Source organism: Simochromis diagramma, unplaced genomic scaffold (genome assembly GCF_900408965.1).
Source record: "Simochromis diagramma unplaced genomic scaffold, fSimDia1.1 OVJJ01000705.1, whole genome shotgun sequence".
NCBI classification, from domain to species: domain Eukaryota; kingdom Metazoa; phylum Chordata; class Actinopteri; order Cichliformes; family Cichlidae; genus Simochromis; species Simochromis diagramma.
The window spans coordinates 5,605,487-5,629,540 of record NW_024387448.1 but is presented as its reverse complement, the minus strand read 5'-3'; the positions used below and the strand labels follow the sequence as shown (position 1 = coordinate 5,629,540).

The 24,054-nt window shown below is 41.0% G+C and overlaps 1 protein-coding gene across 5 annotated transcripts in view; it reads left to right on the top strand.

Moving 5' to 3' along the window:
- The window catches only part of myt1b (myelin transcription factor 1b), a 139,523-nt gene that overhangs the window by 69,767 nt on the left and 45,702 nt on the right, over positions 1–24,054 (top strand). The window lies entirely within an intron of this gene.

Sequence of the window (24,054 nt, the reverse complement as noted above, 5' to 3'; positions counted from 1 at the left end):
TCTAAAAGAAAACATAAAACTACAGTAAAGAGACACAAAACCAACTGACAAAGACAGAGCATTTCTGCAAAGACAGACAAGACTACCCAAAAGGGACACAAATGACAGCAGAGCTACACGAAACCGCCAAATTCAGCTTCGTAGCTTTTCCAACCTAGGGCCGTTGTGCACGCTACAGCCTATCCCAACCTATACAGTTTGATGGGGAAGGAGTGGGGGCCAACCTTGGACAGGTTACTGGTCACACCTACAGCCAGTTAGAATCATCATTTCGGCTAATCGGCTTGCATTTTAGCCTGTGGGAGGAAGCCGAAGTATCCAGAGAGAACCCATATGGACACAGGAAGAACATGCAGCTCCACACAGTAGCAGACCAGGAAGTCTGAAACAGAAACCTTCTAGCTGTGACGCAGTCACCATTGCCCCCTGAATAGGACAAGATGTTGAATACAAGCATAGATAAGTCTCTCTCTCTCTCTCTCTCTCTCTCTCTCTCTCTCTCTCTCTCTCTCTCTCTCTCTCTCTCTCTCTTTAATGATCCTATTAGTTATTAATGACTTTTTGTGTCCTTTAAATGTTCACTCTTTACTATGCTAACATTATAGCATCAATTGACATTTTTATTCCATCTTTTAACATAATACAACCACGATGCATAAGTTTAATAACTAAGCAGCCTTCTTTCCACAATGCCTTTGCTTTGTTGCCAATACAACTTATCTAATTAGGAAATATGACCACTTGTGATTTAACACGTGGACCAGAATGATATTCCTGGCATTAGTGCCTTGTCAATATGGACCAATACACCCAGGATCAATACTTTGTCAATATTTGTTTATCTCACTCTGCATTTGTGTGTGTGTGTGTGTGTGTGTGTGTACATGTGTATGTATGTGTGGCTCTGTTTGTGTGTGGAGAGAGGGCTGCTTGCCAGCTGTGCAATCTGTTCAGTAATCTCAGGTCTGGTCTGTGCACACACTCCACAATCTGCTCCAGTAAAACTGCCCATACCCTCGACCCCCCCCCCCCCCCCCCCCTCCAAAACACACACACATGCACATTGATCCTTCATATCTGAAGGCATCAGACTTTAATCCTAAAATAAATTTCTTTTAAAAAAGCTGCGCATTGTAGGAATTCTACATCGTGTTTAAATTCAGCACAAGCGTGCTTCAGATTCTCAGTGGATCTGTGCAGACTCTTCTATAGACAACAAACCCCACTGAACATTATTTCTTTGCTTTCTCCCTCCAAGTATTCTGTAAGAATATTAAAATCATTGCTCGCCACGCACTGCTACTTCCCAGCAGCTAACCCACTCTCTTCCTGATTCACAATAACCCTTATCAGCCCAATTTCCCTTTTCTCTTCCTTTTGCCCATTTTAACACGCCACCCTGTTTGTTGTTTAAATGGAAGAGAGAGAAAATTGGCCACTTTTGCCGTTCAGAAACTCCCGCAGCTGTCAGTAATCACTGCGTGTGTGTGTGTGTATGCGCACGCGTGCCGCGGTAATGTGCAGTTACCACAGTGGGGATGCATGGGGTGGGGGCGTGGAGAGAGGGGTCATGGCGTGTGGCGGAGAAAGCGCTATTAGGAGAAAATGATAGGCCTGTCCCTGAAACTCCATTACACACCAAACACTTAAAAGACTGGACCGGCTTCATTACAGGGCAACATGAATCATGCAGCACTCACACAAGCAACCGGCCTCTCTCTTTTTCTCTGTGTCCCACTCTCTCCCCCAGCATTGCCTTCTGTTTAAACTGGAGGATCGCCAGGAAAGAGGGTTGGAGAGGGATGGAGGGAGGGAGCAGAGTAAAGAGGAGCAGAAGAGGCTTCAGTGTTGCCGAGAGCCAAGCCTGTTTGCCTCAGGTCTGACAAACAGGAAGAGGACAGGCAAGAGGAGAGGACAAAAGAAGAGTAGAGGGAAGGAAATGGGGGTGGAGATATATCTAATAGGTGAAAAAGAAAGGAGTTTAAGAGAAGAAAGATAAAAAAGAAAAATGAAATGGGAGCAGAAGATAAGGAAAAAATTAGAAAAGTACATGTGGTGAGGAAAGAACTGAGGAAGAGATGTAATTAATATAGCAGAAAAGCAACATACAGAAGGAGTTAAGAGATGATGACGAGTGGAGGGGAAATAGAAAAGGCCATAAGAAATAAGAGGAGGTGAAAAGAAGAGCGGAGGGAAAGGGGGAAAGAGGAGGAGACATGAAATAGAGAAGAGGTGAAATATACTATATTGACAAAAGCATTTGCTTGCTTGCCTTCACACGCATATAAATTCAAGTGACATCCCATTCTTAATCCATAGGGTTTGATATGATGTCAGCCCACTATTCTACTCTGGGAAAGGCTTTACACGAGGTTTAAGAGTGTTTATGGGAATTTCTCACCATTCTTCCAGAAGAGCATTTGTGAGGTCAGATACTGGTGTTAGACAAGTTCACAGTGTCTTCTCTAATTCATCCCAAAGGTGTTTTATCAGGTTGAGGTCAGGGCAGTCAAGTTCTTCCACACCAAACTCGTTCATTCATGTCTTTATGGACCTTGCTTTGCTCACTGGTGTGCAGTCATGTTGGAACAGGAAGGGGACATCCCCAAACTGTTCCCACAAATTTGGGAGCATGAAATTGTCCAAAATGTCTTGGTATGCTGAAGCATTAAAAGTTATTTTCATGGAAACTAAGCGGAGGAGGCCAACTCCTTAAAGACAACCCCACACAATAACCCCCGCCCTCTACCAAACTTTACACTTGGCACAGTGTAGTAGGATAAATACCGTTCTCCTGGCAACCACCAAACCCAGACTCACCCATCAGATTGCCAGACAGAGAAGCCACTCTAAAGAACACGTCTCCACCGCTCTACAGTCCAGTGGCAGCGCGCTGCATCTGATGCTTTGCGTTGTGCTTGGTGATGTAAGCCTTGGATGCAGCTACTCAGCCATGGAAACCCATTCCATGAAGCTCTCTACACACTTTTCCTAAACTAATCTGAAGGCTGCATGAAGTTTGGAGGTCAGTAGTTATTGACTCTGCAGAAAGCTGGTGCCACTAACCCCACTCATCACCTTGTGGCTGAGTTGTTGTCCTTCACAATCACTTCCACTTTGTAATGATATGACTAAGAGCTAACTGTGGAATACTTATTAGCAAGGAAATTTCAACTAGACTCTTTGCACAGGTGGCACCTTATCAAAGTCAAGTCAAAGTAAACTTTACTCACTAATGTAAAGAGTGAGTACACACAATAATAACTTGGACTGAACCACCACTTACAACCACTGGCATAACTACTGTATAATTTATCCTTATATCTCACTGATCTCGACTGCACTACTGTAAATGCTGTATAGACAATCATACTGTACAATACAATAATTATAGTTTTACAACTGTTTATTAATACTCGCAATTGTATATTGATAATGTGCTATAGCTTTTCAAATTTATAACCATACGTATAACATGTTCAGGCCTGTACATAGCTTGTACATTCACTTCAGTTATAGCCTGTACATACTTACTGTACATACATACTGAAATCTAATTCTAATTCTAGAATGTACAGAGAGTGTACAGAAGCGCAACAAAAAGTCAAATATGGCATATACATAAAGAATTTGAATTTGAGTTTAGACACCTGTAGCCATGGAAGTGATTGGAACATGTGAATCCAGTGATTTGGATGGGTGAGTGAATACTATTGGCAGTATAGTGTATGAGTTGATAAGAGGAGTAAAGGAAAATTAAGTGAAGGAAGGAAAGGAGGAGAAGAGAAGAGTGGAGACTAAGAGAAGAGTTTATGACAACTGAGCAAAGGAGAGAAAACTAATGAGAAACCAAAACTACGAGAAGCAGGGAAAGGAAGGGAGGGGGGAAAGTAGGGAAGGAAAGGGATGAGAGATAAAAGAAAGTATAGAAAGCAAGGATGCAGTCATGTAGGAATAGATTAAAGTAAAAAAATTCTGTGGGATTGGGTTTGGGAAAGATTTGTGGAACTGTGAGGCAAAGCAAAAAAGGAAACAGGTGAGAAGGGGCCATAGGAGATAGAAGGAAATGGAAGAGGGGAAGACATCACATAGCACTAAGTAGGGAAAAAAATAATAGTTTGAAGAAGAAAGGAAAGAAAACAGTGATGAGTAGTGTCATGATTTCATAATAATAATAATAATAATAATAATAATAATAATACATTTTATTTAAAAATAGCACCTTTCAGAGCACCTAAGGACCATGTACAACAGATAAAAGAGATATATATTTTTAAAAAAACAAAACAGAAAAGCTAGAAATATACATTTGATACATTTGGCAAAAGATGGATCCAAAGAGGAGACTCAGACAGAAGTTGGCAGGTTTAAAGTGTTTATTGTCAAGGAGTGAATGGTTTGCTGATAGAGAGTAGTTGGCAGGGAGATTCAGCAGCACTACAGGTTTGTACACAGGAGCTCTGTCAGAAAAGAGATAAGGAATTAGCAGGAGTCCAAGAGGAGAACTTGGTTCACTCGTGATATCTTGATAACTAATAACAGTTTGTGGTTAGGAATGAATACAGAGTTGGAGGGAGTTTGTGGGCAGCTGGTGGTTATCCAAGAGTTGGCGGAGATGGCAGATGGAGAGCGGGTAGGCAGACGAGCAGGTAACTCCTTCCTTTGACAGGTTACATAGAGCTGCTGTCAGAGCAGGTAAGCAGAGCTGGAGGTTTCCACCAGCAACACTGATGTGAGTGAGGTTTCTGTTTGGACACAAGAAGAGACAGAATTAAAAGAAGCAGGCGATTACAAACAAGAGGTCAGTGGCCTGATCTTCATCATAATGGCAACAACAATCTGGCAGAGAACTTTTGCGTCCTCCAGCCTTGATATACTCCACATTTGATTATTAGACAACGGCAGGTGTATGAAGGACTGCTCCAACAGAAATTCCTTCCAGGGGCGGGCCCAGAGAGAGGAGCCAGCAGAGCTACTCCACCTGAGACTTAGCATTGCAAAAAAAGGTTAATGAACAATAAAAACAGATATCCAGTCCAGCCAGCTGCCCCACGACAAGTAGAGAAAGTAGAAGGAAAAGGGCACAAGGGAAAGAGGAAGTAAGAGGAAAGATTAACAGCTGCAAGAGTTAAGACGCAAGAAAAAGATGGTATGTAAGAAGAAAGCAATGTAAGAAAGGAGATAAAACGAGGCTGGAGTGGGAAGTTGCTGAAGAGACTGGAGAGCAGAAAAACGACATGGGGCAGGACAGGCTAACAACAAAAAGAAAGGAAATAAAAGGAGGAGAGTAGACTTGTCGAGGCATGCAATGGTAGTGTGTTGGAAAGAAAGTGTGACTTCAAGTTGTCTGTTTGTGTGTTCACACTTGCCTGTGCCTCTGTCTTTATTTGCCTGTGTGACTGCACACCCATGTGTAAAGACCGCCTGTTAGCATTTGTGTATGTTTGTAATGAGCATGTGTGAAGAGTGTGTCCCTATATGTGCACAGGCATAGCAAGCATGTGTTTTTATTTGCGTGCGTGTGTGTACATGTGTGTGTGTGCGCACACTCCAGAGCGTCTCGCAGCATGCTGCCAAAGGGCCGGGGCAGGCAGCCAGACCCAGGGCACAGCATGACATTGCATCCCGATCTGTGTTGTGACTGCCTCAATTACCCATCATCCTGACAGCGAGAGACGGAGAGAGCGAGAGGGAGTATGTGTGTAGCTGTAAACGGAGATGGATGATTCCTTATTCTTGTGTCTTTTATCTCCTGCAAGCTGATGTTTCCCCAATCTCCACTTATTTTTTTGAGTGTGCACTCGTGTTCTCATCTGCTATTTCACAGACACTTAAATCCAAAGCACAGTGTCCTCACCAAACCTTCTATCTCCACTTCTTTTCATGTTTTTCATCACACTGGCACAAGCAGCTGGATTACTAACCAAGCAAAGCTCCCATCCCAAGACATTTGTATTACCTCATATAAATTTAGTTGACATAATTTGATTAATGAAAAATATGTTGGAAAATTGCTCCAGTGACGGGGCCCTCTGTATGCCATCTTTTTCATTTGTTTGGACCTATAAGAAAACATATTAAATAAAACGTTTATAACAATACGAGTCAGTATAATGAACACTCACAGAATGATTTTTTGGGGGGATATTTTTATAGTGGTCCTGACTGAAGTATTTTAGTTCAGTCAGGACCACTACCAAAAGAAGATTATTACTTCCTCCTGCAGTAATTTATATATCTCTGTGACAACGAACATTCCTCATGTTGCACCAAAACGTTGCAATACACAGACAGCCACAACACAACCAAAGGTTTCACTGCCAACCTCCTAATGCCAGATACAACAAAGAAAACCCCAAGAGGGCCAGTATCTATGCCTTGAAGATGATAATCTTATTTGTGTGGTACATTATATTTATTATATATCATTATATTTAAACCATGTGCAAAAAACATCAAAACCTGTATAAAATAATAAATAAATAATAAAATAATAGATAAATACAAATAATATGATATTCAGGAAGTTATTTAATTGTGGCTGATAGATCATTTTCATAAAGAAACTGAGGCTAGTAAAAGATTTTGCCCCACATTTCTTTATTTGTAATACCAGATGGTATTACATGATAGATCTAACTCTGGTGAGATGTTTGTGCATTCATAGTTCCATCAGTTTTGATAAGATAGGAAACACCTCAAACATGTAGACACTCAACTGTTGTACTTCTCTCCAGATTTCCTTTGGATATACTTTTAACAATCTGAAACCAAAAATGTCAAATTTGGATTCATCACACCATAAGACCTGCTTCTGAGTCCAGCTTTTTTCTTCTTACCTGAAGTTCAGTTCACCTGACACTCGGACCGGCGGCTGCCTCGGGTCTTTCCTCCTCCTGCCTAACCTTTTCCTCATCCACCTGCTGGCCTCTGTGGAAGCTCCACCATAGCCACCACCAAACAACTGAGTTATTTTTACACACCGGTCAGCATCTGGACAATCCACCACCTTACATTGTTTATACTGTTACAAAAAAAAAAAAAAACATCGGCCCATAAAAACTAAAAATCACCATGGCCAGTCCAGCTATGGTCACTGTGGTCACGCCAGCATCGAATCCATCCAAGTTACATGGTTTATTAAAATAACCAAATTACAGCATTTACATTTATGTTAGACTACTTTTAATTAAGTGCTTTAGCCCACTTACAATGAAATTAAAAAAAAAATCTTGTTCATGACCTGTGTAATATGTTAACACTATTGGAAGTAAAAATAACTTGAACTTCAATTTTGAAAACAAAACTTTCCTTCTTCTTCTTCTTTTTTTTTAATAAAGCGCTGACTTGTATCATGAATCTGTGGTCTGGGACAGAGTCCTGTAACTCTCTGTCTGCAAAATACAGTATATAATGACCAATATTGGGCAATTAATTATATAGTTAATTCTTCAAAAAAGTAACTTATTTATGCAAACAACAAAGTTTTTTGCAGCTGTTTACCTAAAAATGCAGCCAAGGTGTTTTTGTAAATAAATATTTCAAACTATTTACAGAACAATCAGGTGTTCTGCATCAAATTTGATGCCACACAAATTATTTGTGCCACTCCAAAAAATAATTTCTGTCCACTATGAGATAAAGGAGAACAACAGCCTGATACCTGCAGGCCTGACAACAGGAGATGTATCACTCCTGTAACACCTTTAACATTCAGTAGTCGCCTCATTGTACTGACACACACAACAAAACTATTGACTACACTACACACTAACTGCACAAGATTTACGCTAAACGTGCAAATCTCTCACATCTCAAAACACCGCTGTCACTTCTAAAACTTCACCCTTCCTAAACAACTAAATGCCATGTTGCCATATCATTTTTTGATTGGTCGACATGGTACATTTTTCGACCAATAGGAAAGGGTGGGGGTTTTTTGGTTTTGGTTTTGCTCACAGGTGGAGAGTGCTTTTGAGCTTTTTCCTTATAAAACGCCGTTTTTACCGTTTCTTCCCACAGTAAGAAAACCAAACATTTTATATATTTTTATCATAACTCTGGTTTTACGTGGCCTATCGTCACAATTTAAAAACTGGTATAAAGTCCACACTTTTTCCGTCAATTGTTCCGTCTGTCCTGCTCACATCTCCAATGGTTGTGCATGTTGTCATTAACCTGGCTTCACTCCACATCAGCCACGCTGCTTTGCTAGCTAAAACACCGGTGTCTGGACTATGGGATAAGGCATCGTTCTAATCAGCCAATCACTTACTGACTAACACTGCAAAACAGAATTGTTAAAGTATTAATTTTAATTTCAATTCAGGTTAGATTTTCTTTTGTGTGCGCAACACAGATTTTCTGTGCGCAGAGACTGTGCAAGCAGTGTGCAATTGCGCACGCGCGCAGCTTAGAGGGAACATTGCCCAAGAGCTGTGGGTAGTGACCGAAAGAACGAGATCGTGGATACAAGCGGCGGAAATGAGCTTCCTCCGAAGGGTGACCGGCCTCTCCCGTAGGGATAGGGTGAGAAATTCAGCCATCCGGGAGGGGCTCAGAGTAGAGCCGCTGCTCCTCCACATCGAAAGGAGCCAGCTGAGGTGGTTTGGGCATCTGACAAGGATGCCTCCTGGGTGAGGTGTTCCGGGCATGTCCCACCGGGAGGAGGCCCCGGGGCAAACCCAGGACACGCTGGAGAGATTATATCTCTCGGCTGGCCTGGGAACGCCTTGGTGTTCCCCCGGATGAGCTAGAGGAGGTGGCTGGGGAGAGGGAGGCCTGGGCTTCTCTGCTTAGGCTGCTGCCCCCGTGACCCGACCTCGGATAAAGCGGAAGAAGATGGATGGATGGGTGTTGGTGTAAAAATAAAAATTTTCCTGCCAAAATACAGTGGGGCAAAAAAGTATTTAGTCAGCCACCGATTGTGCAAGTTCCCCCACTTAAAATGATGACAGAGGTCAGTAATTTGCACCAGAGGTACACTTCAACTGTGAGAGACAGAATGTGAAAAAAAAATCCATGAATCCACATGGTAGGATTTGTAAAGAATTTATTCGTAAATCAGGGTGGAAAATAAGTATTTGGTCACCTCAAACAAGGAAAATCTCTGGCTCTCACTGACCTGTAACATCTTCTGTAAGAAGCTTTTCTGTCCCCCACTCGTTACCTGTATGAATGGCACCTGTTTGAACTCATCATCTGTATAAAAGACACCTGTCCACAGCCTCAAACAGTCAGACTCCAAACTCCGCCATGGCCAAGACCAAAGAGCTTTCGAAGGACACCAGGAAAAGTATTGTAGACCTGCACCAGACTGGGAAGAGTGAATCTACAATAGGCAAGCAGCTTGGTGTGAAAAAATCAACTGTGGGACCAATCATCAGAAAATGGAAGACATACAAGACCGCTGATAATCTCCCTTGATCTGGGGCTCCACGCAAGATCTCATCCCGTGGGGTCAAAATGATCATGAGAACGGTGAGCAAAGATCCCAGAACCACACGGGGGGACCTGGTGAATGACCTGCAGAGAGCTGGGACCAAAGTAACAAAGGTCACCATCAGTAACACACTACAACGGCAGGGAATCAAATCCCGCAGTGCCAGACGTATTCCGCTGCTGAAGCCAGTGCATGTCCAGGCCCGTCTGAAGTTTGCCAGAGAGCACATGGATGATACAGCAGAGGATTGGGAGAATGTCATGTGGTCAGATGAAACCAAAGTAGAACCTTTAGGTATAAACTCAACTCGTCGTGTTTGGAGGAAGAAGAATACTGAGTTGCATCCCAAGAACACCATACCCACTGTGAAGCATGGGGGTGGAAACATCATGCTATGGGGCTGTTTTTCTGCCAAGGGGACAGGACGACTGATCCGTGTTAAGGACAGAATGAATGGGGCCATGTATCGTGAGATTTTGAGCCAAAACCTCCTTCCATCAGTGAGAACTTTGAAGATGAAACGAGGCTGGGTCTTCCAACATGACAATGATCCAAAACACACCGCCCGGGCAACAAAGGAGTGGCTCCGTAAGAAGCATTTGAAAGTCCTGGAGTTGTCAGGGTCCTGGGACTGGGCGACCCAGGATCCCTGGGCAGTCATGGACCTGTGTATTATTATGTATTTTTGGTGTCGTTTCCCCTTCTCTGTGCGTGTACATATGTGTGTTTCTCTGTGCTGTGTTAGTCTGTGTCCCACTCATATGTTTAGGCGAGGTATGGGTGTGTATGTCTGCGGGTGTGCCTGGAGGATGGAGCTCGGCCACCTGCAGGCCTGAGGGGTGTGGCCCTGCGGAGGGACTGGCCACACCCGAAGCCACACACCTGCCGCTGATCAGGGCTCGTCGGGGGAGCTACTTAGGAGAGTCTTGGAGCTCCCACCGACGCGGGATCATTGCATGAGACTCCACGTTAGTCACCCTGTCTAAGTTTAGTCGGAAAGTGTATGCCTGCCATTTCTGAGTGTCCTGACAGCTGCGCTACTGTTTCCCGCAGGAGGAGCGTGGAAGGCACGGAGAGCAGCGAGCACCGGGGGGTGCTGACACGGGAGCAGAGAGCACACGGACTATTCACGGGAGACACGACACGGGAGTCTGGGAGAACACGGGGATTTATTGTTGTTTGATATCACCCTCTGTAAATAAACGCACTGCTTGAACTTTGAGCTCCGCGCCTGGGTCCTCCTTCCCCACATCCCCACGGTCTGCCTGCCAGACCGTGACAGGAGTGGCCTAGCCAGTCTCCAGACCTCAACCCCATAGAAAATCTGTGGCGGGAGTTGACAGTCCGTGTTGCTCGGCGACAGCCCCAAAACATCACTGCTCTCGAGAAGATCTGCATGGAGGAATGGGCCAAAATACCAGCTACTGTGTGTGCAAACCTGGTAAAGACCTATAGTAAACGTTTGACCTCTGTTATTGCCAACAAAGGTGATGTTACAAAGTATTGAGTTGTATTTTTGTTATTGACCAAATACTTATTTTCCACCCTGATTTACGAATAAATTCTTTACAAATCCTACCATGTGGATTCATGGATTTTTTTTTTTCACATTCTGTCTCTCACAGTTGAAGTGTACCTCTGGTGCAAATTACTGACCTCTGTCATCATTTTAAGTGGGGGAACTTGCACAATCGGTGGCTGACTAAATACTTTTTTGCCCCACTGTATGTTATTTTTGGCATCTTTGGCAAACAATCTAATAGTAACAAAGTGGTTAAAGATACAATCAGTGTGCATTAACAGGGAGGCAACATGGACAGTTCCAAAACCACCCAGATGCAACTGACATTACCATTTGGGTAAGACTAACATGGGGGGAGTGTATTTGTAGGGTGTGAGCTCAGAACCTAGTCTGGCCCATCTGACCAAATATTTCATGTGTGTATGTAGGTAAAATTGAACTCATAAGGAATTCGGTCAACAGAGGATTTATGAAGTATATTTATCATCTACAGAGGATCATGAAAAGGGATGCTGTGAATAGTTCCTGTTTCTTTCTCAGGCACTCTTTCCTTTGAAATATTCAAAGTGTAACAATGGAATTTCCTTTCGATCCTAAATCAACAGTAGCTATAAAGAATACAACTGTGGCTGTGCGACAGTTTTCCTCACAACTCAAAGTATAAAACTACCTAACACCTTATTTAAAAGCATGGTTCTTATTGGATTTCTAGATGCTAATAGATAATTCTACCCTTTTCCTTAAGATAATCAACATTTTCTGCAGTTTTATTTTTTCTACTTATACCCTTAAAATCAACAACAACAAAAACAAACTTGTATTTTTAAACAACCAAAACAGTTTTATCCACAATTCAGCATTATATAAAACTATTCTTCACAGGTAGAAATATGATTATTATATTCACCAAAATCTGCAAGGTGGGATTGCAGAGAACAGTTCTAACTCTTATGCCTCAATGCAGATCTGGTATTGCAAATACATTTCTACATACAGAATGTAATGAAAGCAGACTTTTTAGAGGATAAAATAAGTATTGGTGACTTGGCTGAGCATGAAATGCCAGTGCTGAATCACTTACCAGCACACGCAACCATATTCTGTCTAAAGATAAGTAAATGCGGTGATGTTTGCTAGTCTATTTGAAAGTCCAAAATATCTAATTTTTCCAACATCAGAGCATCCACAATGCAAACAAACAGAATAAAGCAGCTGATGTGGTAAATATAAAATACTGAAGTAATATCACTCTTTTGTCATCCATTTGTTTTCATTGGATATAATATCAGTGTGTAACAGCATCTATCTCAATGTGTTTTAAGTTGCAAGGGCAAGACCTTACAATGACAGAAAGAAACATGCAGTCCTCTATCACTTTTTTGTCACATTAGTGAAAACAGTTGTTGGAGAACATGGCCATATGACCTGTGTCAAAACAGTGTCAAAAGTAAGTGTGGAAATGGTCTTAATCAACTAGTGAAGTGTATATAGTATATATACTGTAAGTATATAGTATTCAGGGAGAACACATAGAAAACATTCCTAAATAAATCATTCTTAATATTAGAACATTTATAAATAAAGACTTTGAAACATAATAACAGAGAACAGGATAAAGTTAATTTCTAGAGTGCCAACCTTTCAGTCCATCGTTTCTCTTCTATTTCGTGTTTGCTGCGCTTACAAGTCTCTCTCCCCTAACTACAGTGCTATGAAAAAGGATTTGTCCCCTTTCTGATTTCTTGGTTTTGTGCATATTTGTCATGCTTATATGTTTCAGATCATCAAACTAATTTTAACATTGGACAAAGTCAACTTGGTTAAATACAAAATGCAGTTTTTAAAGGATGATTTCATTTATTAAGGGAAAAATTTATCCGAATCTAGCTAGAAAGTAATTACACCCTAAACCTAGTAACTGGTTGTACCGCCCTTTGCAGTCAAGCATTTGCAGTAACTCGTAACAAGTCTTTCACTTCAATGTTTTTAGTCCATTATTCCTTACAATTTTTTTTTATTTAGTCACACTGGAGGATTTACAAGCATGAATGGCTTGTTTAAGGTTGTGCCAAAGCATCTCAATCAGATATTAGTCTTTACATAGTCCACGTCAAACTTCTTTTCTTTTTTTTTTAGAGATGGATTTGGTCTGGTACAGATCATTGCTACATAACTTGCTGCTACATAACTTAAATGAACTTGACCTTCAGGGCATGAACTTATAACATTTGATCCAGCATTTTCTGGTAAAAAGCTGCTTTGGATCCATTATTTACAGCAAGTTGTCCAGGTCCTGAAGCATCTTCAGACCATCACATTACCACCACCATGTTTAACAGTTGGTATGAAATACTTTAATAGTATCTAATAGTTTATGGCAGATGAAACTGAATGCAAACCTTCCAAAAAGTTCTACTTTTTTTGTCCATGTGATATCTTTCTAAAACGTCTTGGGGATCATCCAGATGTTTCTTTTTGGCAAATGTGAGATGAACCTTTGTGTTCTTTTTGATTAGCAGTGGCTTGTCTGGGAACTCTCTCGTTTATCACTTATTTGCCCAGTCTCTTTCTTATTGATGTGTCATGAACAATAACCTTAACTGAGTCAAGTGAGTTTTGCAGTTCTTTACATGATGTTCTTGGTTCTTTTTTGAGCTCCAGGATGAGGTGTTGATTCACTCTTTGGAAGTTTCACCACTGTTTTATCCATTTGTAGATAATGGCCCTCACCATCATTCACTGAACTTGGAATCCTAACAAATAGCTTTGTAACTCCTTCCAGACTGAGAGATGTATATAATTTTGTTTCTATCGTGAGCCCTGAGTTTCAAGTTTTTGTGGCTTTAGAGAGGCGATTAGATTAAGAGGAGATTACAAGTTTTGTTAACAGTATTTATGTTTCCTAGTGGTCATGAGTTTTAATATTTGTGCCTCCTAGTCTTAGTTTAGTTATTAGTGACTCCAGGTTTATTAGTTCCTCCTTGTATTTTCTTCTTGTTCCCTCACTCTTGTCTTCATGTCAGTCCTGTCCCTGTATTTATTTTCTCTGTGCCACGTTTATCTGTTTTATTTTGTTAATCCTTGCCCCTGTGTTCTGTTTTACTTTCCCTAGTCTTGTATTTCCCAAGAGTTTCAGCTGCTTTCCCCCAGTCTTTCCTCTCTGCCCCCAATAAACCCTCTGTGTATTTATACTTGCTGGCTTCTGTCTTTGCCCAGTGTTATTCTGTTCCACTTCTCCATGTCCTGTGAGTTTTCTCTCTTGAACTTTGTTTTTCATTTGCCTTTGTCTTTTGCCATATTCTCTTCACATCAGCTTAGATAAATGACTCGCCTTTTGTTTGGCCTCAACCTGTCTCTCTGCGTCTGCATATCGGGCCCTCACTCATCAAACTTGACAGTTTCTCATCTGTTTTTTTTTTTGCATTGTGTCATGATGTGTTGCATTTTGAGATTTTTTTTTAGCCTACTTCACTTTGTCAGACAAGTTTTATTTAACTCATTTCTTGATTCAGTAGGTCTGTCAGTAATCAGGTTTGGGTGTTGCTTGTGAGAAACTGACCTTTCCAAAAGAGTATGGTTAATCACAGTACATTTTAATTTAACTACAGAGGCACTTAGTTATTCACATAGGATCAGGCAGATTTGGAGAGTTTTTTTTCCCCCTTAATAAATAAAATCATAATTTAAAAATTGCAGGAAGGAAGTGAATATCTTTTTCAGGCATTTGGTAAGAACACAAGCAATAAGTATTGTTCCCAAAGTAATAAAACTTAATACATATATTGAGTAGAGTTTACATACATATAAAATACATACATGCTTTTTGTTTGTGTGTGTGTGTTCATGAGTTTGCGTGGGTGGGTGTTGGGGGAGGGGTCTTAAATATTTATGATATGCCATTTTTGGAATGCAGTTTCATGCATTTCTCTTTTTTCTGTCATCATGGCTCATTATTATAATTAGGCTGTTATAGATATTCATGCATGAAGGTGAGTCACTTTTAAAGATACTGGTATGTACACCAAATAGTCTCTCTCTCTCTCTCTCTCTCTTACTTGTATTTCATATTTTTTACTGATTACAGCGATGGTGAATAAAAGCATGTAACTGTTCATTCTGACTGTACGCTCAGAAAGACAAATTAAAGGACAATACAAACAGTGATTTTATTTTAGCCTAACTTAACCCCAATAAAAGATTTTGGACTGATGTGCTAAATACCTCTCTCCACTACCATCATCAAAACACCAGCATTTTAATTTTAAATGTCACTCATGTGTAAATCTTCCAGTTACTGTTGAAGTCTAATATGAATCCTGGCAAATCCAAGACATCCAAGAAAACAGCATCATGTGAAGTTGTCGTTGGCTTACTGTAATTCTGCCTTACATGTTCCATGGCAACTGGTCAAACACTTATCCAAAGAGTGCTGAGCTTTACACAGACTAGAAGTACTGTACCACAATTTGATGAAGAACCTTTTTTTTTGTTTTAGTTCTTTACAAAAATTAAAAATGAATTTTCAATCTGTAGGAGTTGTAGGAGTAGATATGTGACACAAAAATAGCAATGCTTTTAAAAAGACTATAAATTAATTGACTGGAAAAAAAATCACAGAAAGTAATGTTTTATGAATTTCTTGTTTTCTCTTTCCAGCCACAAAATATACTACCAGGGAGAGCTTTGGAAGTCACACAATATGCAGTACTATGCCAATGTTTTAGTCACTAAAAGTAAAGTGGAGATGCTTTCAAATATAATTTCATCAATAGGTTTTATTTATCGCTTCCAAGAAAGTGGAGTAAACAGAAAAAAACAAACCAAAAAAACAAAATCAAATCAATTTGGCATGACTACCCTTTGCCTTTCTGACAGCACGGTGCCGAAGACACATGCACTCACGCACAGTTTTGCAAAGTACTTAGCAAAACAGGCTGTTTGAAGCATATTGGAGAACTTGCTAGATTTCTTCTGAGGATGCAGGTTGTGTCTCTTCATGTAATCCCAGACTGACCAAAGACTCCCTGTTCGTCTCCCAAGAAAATTCTTTATTGCCTCTTTTCTACAACTGCTGAGAGTGATGCTGGGCCAGTTTTGCCTTTAACTTTTTAGAATATCTCCATGTCTTTTTTATAGGTTTGAGATTTTGAGACCTTCATTGCTTTACTACCAAAAGTTAAAATCTCTGGGCTGCATATCCCTGACATTGTTTGTCATGTGATAGCCCATCCCATAACCACAGTGGTTAGTGATAGACTACTTCTGTCCATTTTCTTGCAGCTTTTAAATGCTGTTAACTTGAAGATTTTAACGTGGGAGTCTACGGGGACTGACTTGCTTTTAGAACCTGCGTGTAATAAATGAAGTATCTGCATTGGCTTCATTTTTCAGTCTTGAAGGTTGCTGCTTAGCTGTAATAGGACACAGATTATGGATGTTTAAGTTATGGTGCTTGTTGAAACTAGCATGGTAAAATGTTTCATGTCCATGTAGCATTTCTTTAGAGCATTTGTAGCTTTTCCAGTATGTCCTTCATTCCATTTGGCATCTTTTGCTGCTGTGGGCATGGTAGAATCTGCTAAAACAGGAGGATGACTTAACACTGAAGTGCTTGCTCCATACCACACAAGCTCTTAGAAACGACTGAGATGTCCACATTTGCAGTTATTCGCTACAGCGGGATGAATTAAATTTATGCAGCACCTGGGATCATTAACATTTTTTTTATCTCACCATGGAAGTGAAGTATCTCAATGAAGGATTAGATGTTTCATCGATGCGTCTACAACACAGTCAGGTCTTTCTTTGCTCCTCTATCGCTGTGAACAGATAAGCTACGTGTGCAAGTAAAACAAGTTGAGGCTGGAGAAAAAGGTGACAGCATCAGTGAGCCATCTTGAATTTAGCTAGGGCTAGTTGGTTACTATGGCTACCATTTATGTATACATATGGTGTATATACTAACTCTTGACACACACTTCTTTAGACCTGACCTTCTTCCCTCCCTCCTTCACTATCATAGCTTCACTCACAATCGGCCCTCTCCCATTCTCCTCCCCACCAGCATAATGACATTTGCATACAGATGTCTCACTTGTGCTGATAATGCATTCACCAGTCTGTGTGTGTGTGTGTGTGTGTGTGTGTGTGTGTGTGTGTGTGTGTGTGTGTGTGTGTGTGTGTGTGTGTGTGTGTGTGCAGTTTGCAACTGTAATCAGCTGACATCTGAGCACAGGTTAAGGCTTCAAGGCAGAGCAGCATGTGCAACCTTTTGGGGGAAAAAAGCCTCATTACTGTCATTATCGGCGTCATTATCAGAAGTAAGACAGCTTCTTTGGCTTGGAAAAATAGCAGCAGAAAGAAGGCTCCAAAGTGAGTGATTTGGGAGTGATTTGGGGGAGGAAGTGAGGATGGAGTGATGGGAGAATTGAGAGAGAAAAAAACACTCCTTCTACTTTGCTGGAACAACTGTGCCTGGCAGACAGAAGTAAAAAAGGGGATTGAGTTGAACTTGTCAGGGCCAGGTTCTAAATCTGTGGTCCTTCCCCCGCCCTCCCTCTGTCTCTTTTTCTTCTTCTTCTTCGTCTTCTTCTTGTAGCATTTTCTTCTCTTGCCTCATGAAACAAGCCACCTACACTTTAGGACATCTGCTAAGCTGATTTTCTGGAGCTTAGCAGCACCACAGTGGTATCAAAGAGATTAGGTGAAACAACATCCAACTCTGGCTTTGTGCTGTGTTTCAATAATGTAGCGCCGTGCAACCATGCGCAAGTGTTTGTTGTGCCTGTTTTGCCTCCAGTGCACGCTTTGCTTTGCTTGCTGGCGCGCAAGCTCGGCTGTGTATGTGTGTGGGTGTGCGTATTATGCTCAGTGTTATAGTGCCATAAGTCACAGAGCTGGTGTAATACAGTTGGATCTGGAGTGTGAGCTTTTTTTGTGTGTAAGGATTCAGACGGCATAACCAGAGAGCTGCTTCAGAGGATCTCTCAAGTCTTTGTTTTTGAGCCAAGCCCATTATCACTGGAGAAAAATCATTTCCATAAAATAAACTGGTGTTTGGATGTGCTGGAAATACACTAAATGTTAGGACTTACTATTGCCTTGCGAGGCCTTACACTAATGCATACTTGTATTTTCCTTTTTCTCAGGTAGATATGCACCACATATGTGTTCACTTGGTGTTCTCCTGCCATACATTTGGTAATGAAAGGGGTGCTTTATGAAGCAAAGTAACTATACTGAACTGAATTATGCATGCATGATGGCTAACACTTAGTAACTATCCACACACGTAATTAAGTAGTGAAATGTAATAATATAATTTATCCCTCTGGGTTTAGAGTTTAAATAATTGCTGCAGAGTCAGCCTACTGTGCATTGTGTGTGTGTGTGTGTGTGTGTGTGTGTGTGTGTGTGTGTGTGTGTGTGTGTGTGTGTGTGTGTGTGAGTGAGAGAGAGAGAGAGAGAGAGAGAGAGACCATGGTTGCATGCTTTCTTTTTATTCCTTATGTGTGAGACAGAGATCAAGAAAGGGAGTTCTCAATTAGTTTTTTTCTTTCTCTCTAGCAGCTTTCACTTTTTTGTGTTCACTAACTAGAGAAAAAAGAGTGGAGAGGGGAAAAGAGGGAGCGGGAGGGAGAAGGAGGGGGCGAAAGAAGAAAAGAGAGCAAGCCAAAGAGCGTCGGGTGCTGTGTCAGTCTGATATTTTCCGTAGTGACAGCTGGGCCCAGAAGCTCAGACCCTTTTCTTCTGGCACACAAAGCCCATTAAGTATGCCACTCGCTCAATGGCCCCCACAGCCTCCAAATTGCTCCAAGCTCCTCCCTAAAGTGTGGCAGCCTTTGTCATTGTAATCAGGCCTTGTTTTTGAAGTGCTGCCTGTATTTACCGCTGCTCGGGCTGCATATTTGCCAAGCCTGCTGCCGCTGCTGCTGCCCGGTCTGAGAGGGGGTGAGAAACTGTACGTGGAGAGGGCTAAAAGACAGGGAGGGAAAGATAAGAGATGAAAAGCTGGAGAGAGAAAAAGAGGAGATGGAAGTAGTTGTCGACATGAGTAGAGAGAGGATGAAAGGATGGGAGGGGTCAAGTGTGGAGAGAAGGTGCGGTGACTCCAGATGGAGAAAGAGAAGTGAAGAAATCAGCCTGGAGAGGCCTGGAAGAATTTGACTTATCGACTTTGGAGGGTGACAAGGGGTCAGGCGGGCGACCTCAGCGGGGGCACAGAGTGTAGGACGCGGGGGGGGGAGTGTGCTGGGATGCTAGTCTGTACCACTGGATTGACAAGGAGGGGGGTGGAAGGGGAGGGCTTATTTACAACTCTGATGCTGCATTGTGGCTCAAGCTCACTTTAAGATATTCATATTCAAGTCAGAGAAAGAGAGAAAAAGTCCTGCAGTGTAGATCTGTGTAAGTGACAGGCAACGTGACAGAGCGGTACAGAGGACAGACAGAGGAGCAGACGACGCAGAGGAGCTGAACGACGTGATGCCTTTTGGCAGAGCTGCCCACCACTCCCACCCACCCCATGGGGAGGCTCAGGCTGCGGATGGGGTTGGGTACGCAGGGGAGGGGTCTCTAGAGATGACGGTCATCAGAAGTGGCATCCAGACCCAACTTTGTCTGTCTCTTGGCCTTTTCCTTTCACTCTGAGTGTATGTGTATGCACGCCTGTTACAAATTCATAACTCCCACAAAAGACAGAGGAAGGAGAAGGGGAATCTGTGAGTAATGAAGAGCTACAGGCAGCTTGTGTCTTCATCATGCTACAACAGCATATATTTTGACTGCATATGAGTTGATTATGATAGAGAGTTGGTTCACAGTTTTAGAGCTAAGTGCACATTCGAGGTGTAGATTAAAATGGATGTTACTTGCTATCATCTAGAGCTCACAAAACGTCTGATATAGATATGTCATTCTATGTCAAACATCTGACCTCTTACAGATTGTTGTGGATTGGATAAGCAGATGGATGGATGAAAGGAAACAGTGATGTAAATGTATGATTATTCATACACAGTATTTGAATTGACGTTGTTTCCAATTTGCAGCGCTGCATTTCACAAATGAGGGCCACTCTGCATCATTTTTTTGTATTAGGTCTTGTTTAAAACAATAAAAAATAAAAATGGTAAATGTCAATGAGCATATACACAGATATAGATGTATCTGTGATATGCTCACTAACACTTGGCTTACCCATGCTTGAAACTTACCCGTTAAGCTTTGAGCACGACAGTGAACTTAACTATGCTTGTGGTTTCAACCAGCCACAAGACTTAAGAAATCAGGGAGCACTTTGACTCCTCCTCAGTGTTTCTCCTCAGGATTTCCTTTATAAAATATCATCAGTTTCTCAGATAATGAGGTCAGTGTACGTACAAGTAACAGATGTTCAGGTTTCAGACGGCTCTCTACATCCAGTCTTCAGGCAGTCTTTACTCTCGGACCTGTATGATGTGTGTGTGGTCTACATCCACCTGCTATTGACATGTTCCGATTAGGAGGGACAGCCAATCAGAGGTAAGGTGGATTACAGAGAGGGGTACAGTGTTCCAGTCAGAGGTTGAACTGAAAGCCTGCAATAAGGATTGTTCCGAACTATGGCTCATTCAAAGTTACCTAAACAGTGTTAAAAAAATAAATGTATGGAGCTGGGAATTAGCAGCATATCTTTATGTAGTTTATTATATTGTGACTTGTATCTTATCATGGGCTATTATGGCACATAATGGTCTTTTTATTTTACTCTTTTTGTGTACAGCGCTTTCTAAATGTTTGTCTGTGACATGTGTTTAATAAATAAACTTTACTTGCTTACACCTGAGAACCATGGGAACGCCAACTCTGTTTCAAAATGTGAACATTTTAAGACTGTTTGTACATCTATATCACTTTGTCACATATCCACAATACATAAAAACAAGGAAATTCAGAAGCAGTCTAACGTCTATAAGATTTTACACTATACGCTGGTCTAATGGCAACTATGATTTGATTTTATCCACCAGTTGAATTGCTAAGGCTTAGCTGTCATGATACGCACTTCCATTGTAAGTGATGTTGGACATAGTCCTCATGTCACCAAAAATACATGAGATAGTTTAGGCAAAAGTAACATGGCTCTCTGTTTGTATCAGCTTTTCTTTTGCTCAGCAGGAACAAATAATGGGGAAACACAAAAAGGAAACTACTTAAAGCAGACCTGAAACTATTAAGGGAAATCAAAACATATTTACTATTTTGATTGATCTATAGTTCAGTCTTCAAAAGCTGTGAAGAATACCAAAACCCTGCTTTCAAAGACATCACCTTGGATTTCTACTTTATTTTCCCTCAGTCCGTTTAACATTTAACAAAACAAAGTGGGGGTCTTTACATCTTAGATGTGGAGTTCTTGCACAGCCTGTACATGTAGTGCCCATTTCTCCATCAGCAATTCTGTTTTCAGATAAAGTCCTGCTGTGATCTTCTCCATGACAAACATCATCTTAACCCTTTCTCTCAGTGCTTTTTTTTTGGGGGGGGGGGGGGATGGTTTTAGCTGAAAGATAGCAAATCTTTGCTTTCCTACAAGCAGCAGAAGAGATCTGACTGGATGATTTTATTTAGTTAATCTGCTGATTAATTAACGATGCAAATACTCATTATTTGCAGCCTTCTTATTTCATTAAAAAATTTGAAGTCATGTCTATCAGAAGATATTTCAGTATGGGTGTGTTATTATTTTAGACCAGCCTGAAAAAAGTGAAGCTGTCCTTTAGCAAAACACTGCTGGGTGGACATTTAAAATCATGGATTTCTCAGAAACCCAAGCACTAGTGGCTTATCTGTATCTAATGAAAGCTGACAGATATGGGTATGATAAAGATGCATGCATGTTAGAGAGAAAGAAGAAGCAAGGTTGGGGGTATGACAGTAAGAGAGGGGTTGGAGGGAGGGGGCATGTAGGAAAATAAAGTCGTCATGTTATGAATCTGATTGTTGTCACAAGAGTGGACTCTGGTGTCCATCTGTGCACGAAACCAGGATGTGTTTCTGTGTCAAAGTGAGCGTGCGTCTAGTTGCTATTTTTTAAAAAAAGAAATAAAGCTCTTTATTTTCCTTAACAAATTATTCACATCGTTCACATCATTTGTTACTTCAAACACAAATTTGCTCGTTTATCAAAGAGAAAAACTTTTTCCCTTCCGGTGGAGCACTGACTCTTACGTCTTTCCACCAGCGCAGCCCAAAGTTGTTCCAAATCGAGATGCTGAATAATGATAATGAAAGCGTAGGAGTGAACATTTAAGAGGACTTTTGAATAACGATGATGATGAAGATGGAGTGAAATTTCCATTAATTAACTCACGGGAGTCATTTTCTCAACAATGTTCTGTTTCCTGCTCGTCCCTGTGTGTGTTTCTGCGTGTATTTGTTTAAACTTTATTGTCACTGGTGTCTCTAGGACAGCTGGAGGCTATGTCAGAGTTCAGCTGCTTGTTATACAGAGCAGAGAATGAGAGGAGAGAGGGTTGGGGGTGGGGTGGTATGGTGTGGGGAGGAGTGTTCACATTCATTTGTGTGCGTTTGCATATGCCTGTGAATGTGTAGTGTGTGTGTGTGTGTGTGTGTGTGTGTGTGTGTGTGTACGTGAGTGTGTCTGTGCGTGTTTAGTCCTATCTGGGTAGTGGAACAGAAGGGTGAAGGGGGGTGAATAGTGAAGTTAATGGGCTAATGAGAGCACCGTGCTTAGGAAGAATACAAGAGGCTGTCTGGCATGGCCAGATAAAAAAAACTTGCAGAGGCATTAGTGGAGACCCAGCAGTCCTCCTTAACGGCGACACGTTCTTTGTCCACGCACACCAAAAGCCACTTTAATAAGCAGTGAATTCATTATAGATGTGTTTCTCTCGTTTTTTGGAGCCATAAAAGCAAAGAGATGGAGAGTGAAGGGATGTGGAGAGCAGATGTGTAAACTAGAAAACCACATCCAGCTTTTTAGGAGCATTAGTTTCAGTTTAATGTTTAGATATGGTTAGCTTTGTTGTTCACTCGATGATAAGAATAAACATGAAAACTACGCTTCAGTTAAAGGCCGTGTCGGTCAGATATTTGTTGACAGCATTTAGAACCACACTTCCGTGCACATTCAAGTAAGTTTAGCTCAGATGCGCACGGCTAAAACTAAAATTCATCTAGTTAGTTTCATTTCATTCAATGTTTAGTTCAGTAATCACAGTTTGGGCTCAAATAAGCGGCTTAAGTTGATTTTGTTTTATTTGATCTAGTTGGACTTCTTAGTTTTAAGTAATTTTTAAGTAAGCGCTTTAGTTTAGTTTAGTTTAGTTTAGTTTAAGCTCCGTGGCAGCATGTAGAGCTTGTACCACACCTTTTACCTTATGTCAGCTGGAACAGGTTACAGTCCCTCTGCAACCCCATTTAAACAAGCCTCCAACAGTCTGTTTAAGGGCATTTGCAGCAGCTGTTTCAGTTAGGTTTAGTTTAGCTTCATTTAATTTAATCTGTTGGAGTTTAGTTTTGGTTGACACAAGTTGAGTTGAGTTTAGCGTACACAGTTGTTGTCAGCTGTTCAGATTTGTCTGTTTGTTTTTTAATTCAGTTACGTTTTATTTGAATATCTTTAGTCTTCAGTGTTGAAAATTCAGGCTTTATGAAGCAAGTTAAGGGATTTTTCTTTGGGTCAAGAGGAATGCATTTTGTGCAGATTTGTTACATTTGTTACAGTACAAACAGGCTAGGAGCAAGCTTTGTGAATTTAGTTTTGTTTTCTTTCATTCTGTCTTTCATTTTCTATTTTCCAGCTTGGTGAAACAATTATTGACTTGTTCTAATAATTCCTTTTTTATGATGAAGACTGGAAATTTGACTGTAGTCAGACTGTGTTAATTTACTGTGCTGTCACAGCTTAGTTTAGTTTGGGGGGATTTTAAAAGTTTTTCCAAGTCATCCAAGTTCTTTTTATTTTTGTTTAATTTAGCAGCATTGATTCTTCTAATAATGTATACAGGTAGCTTAGCTTGGTTTAGTCACTTACATCTAGTGTGCTTACACAGAAAGGGAAAGTTGAATTCAGTGTAGTTTAGTT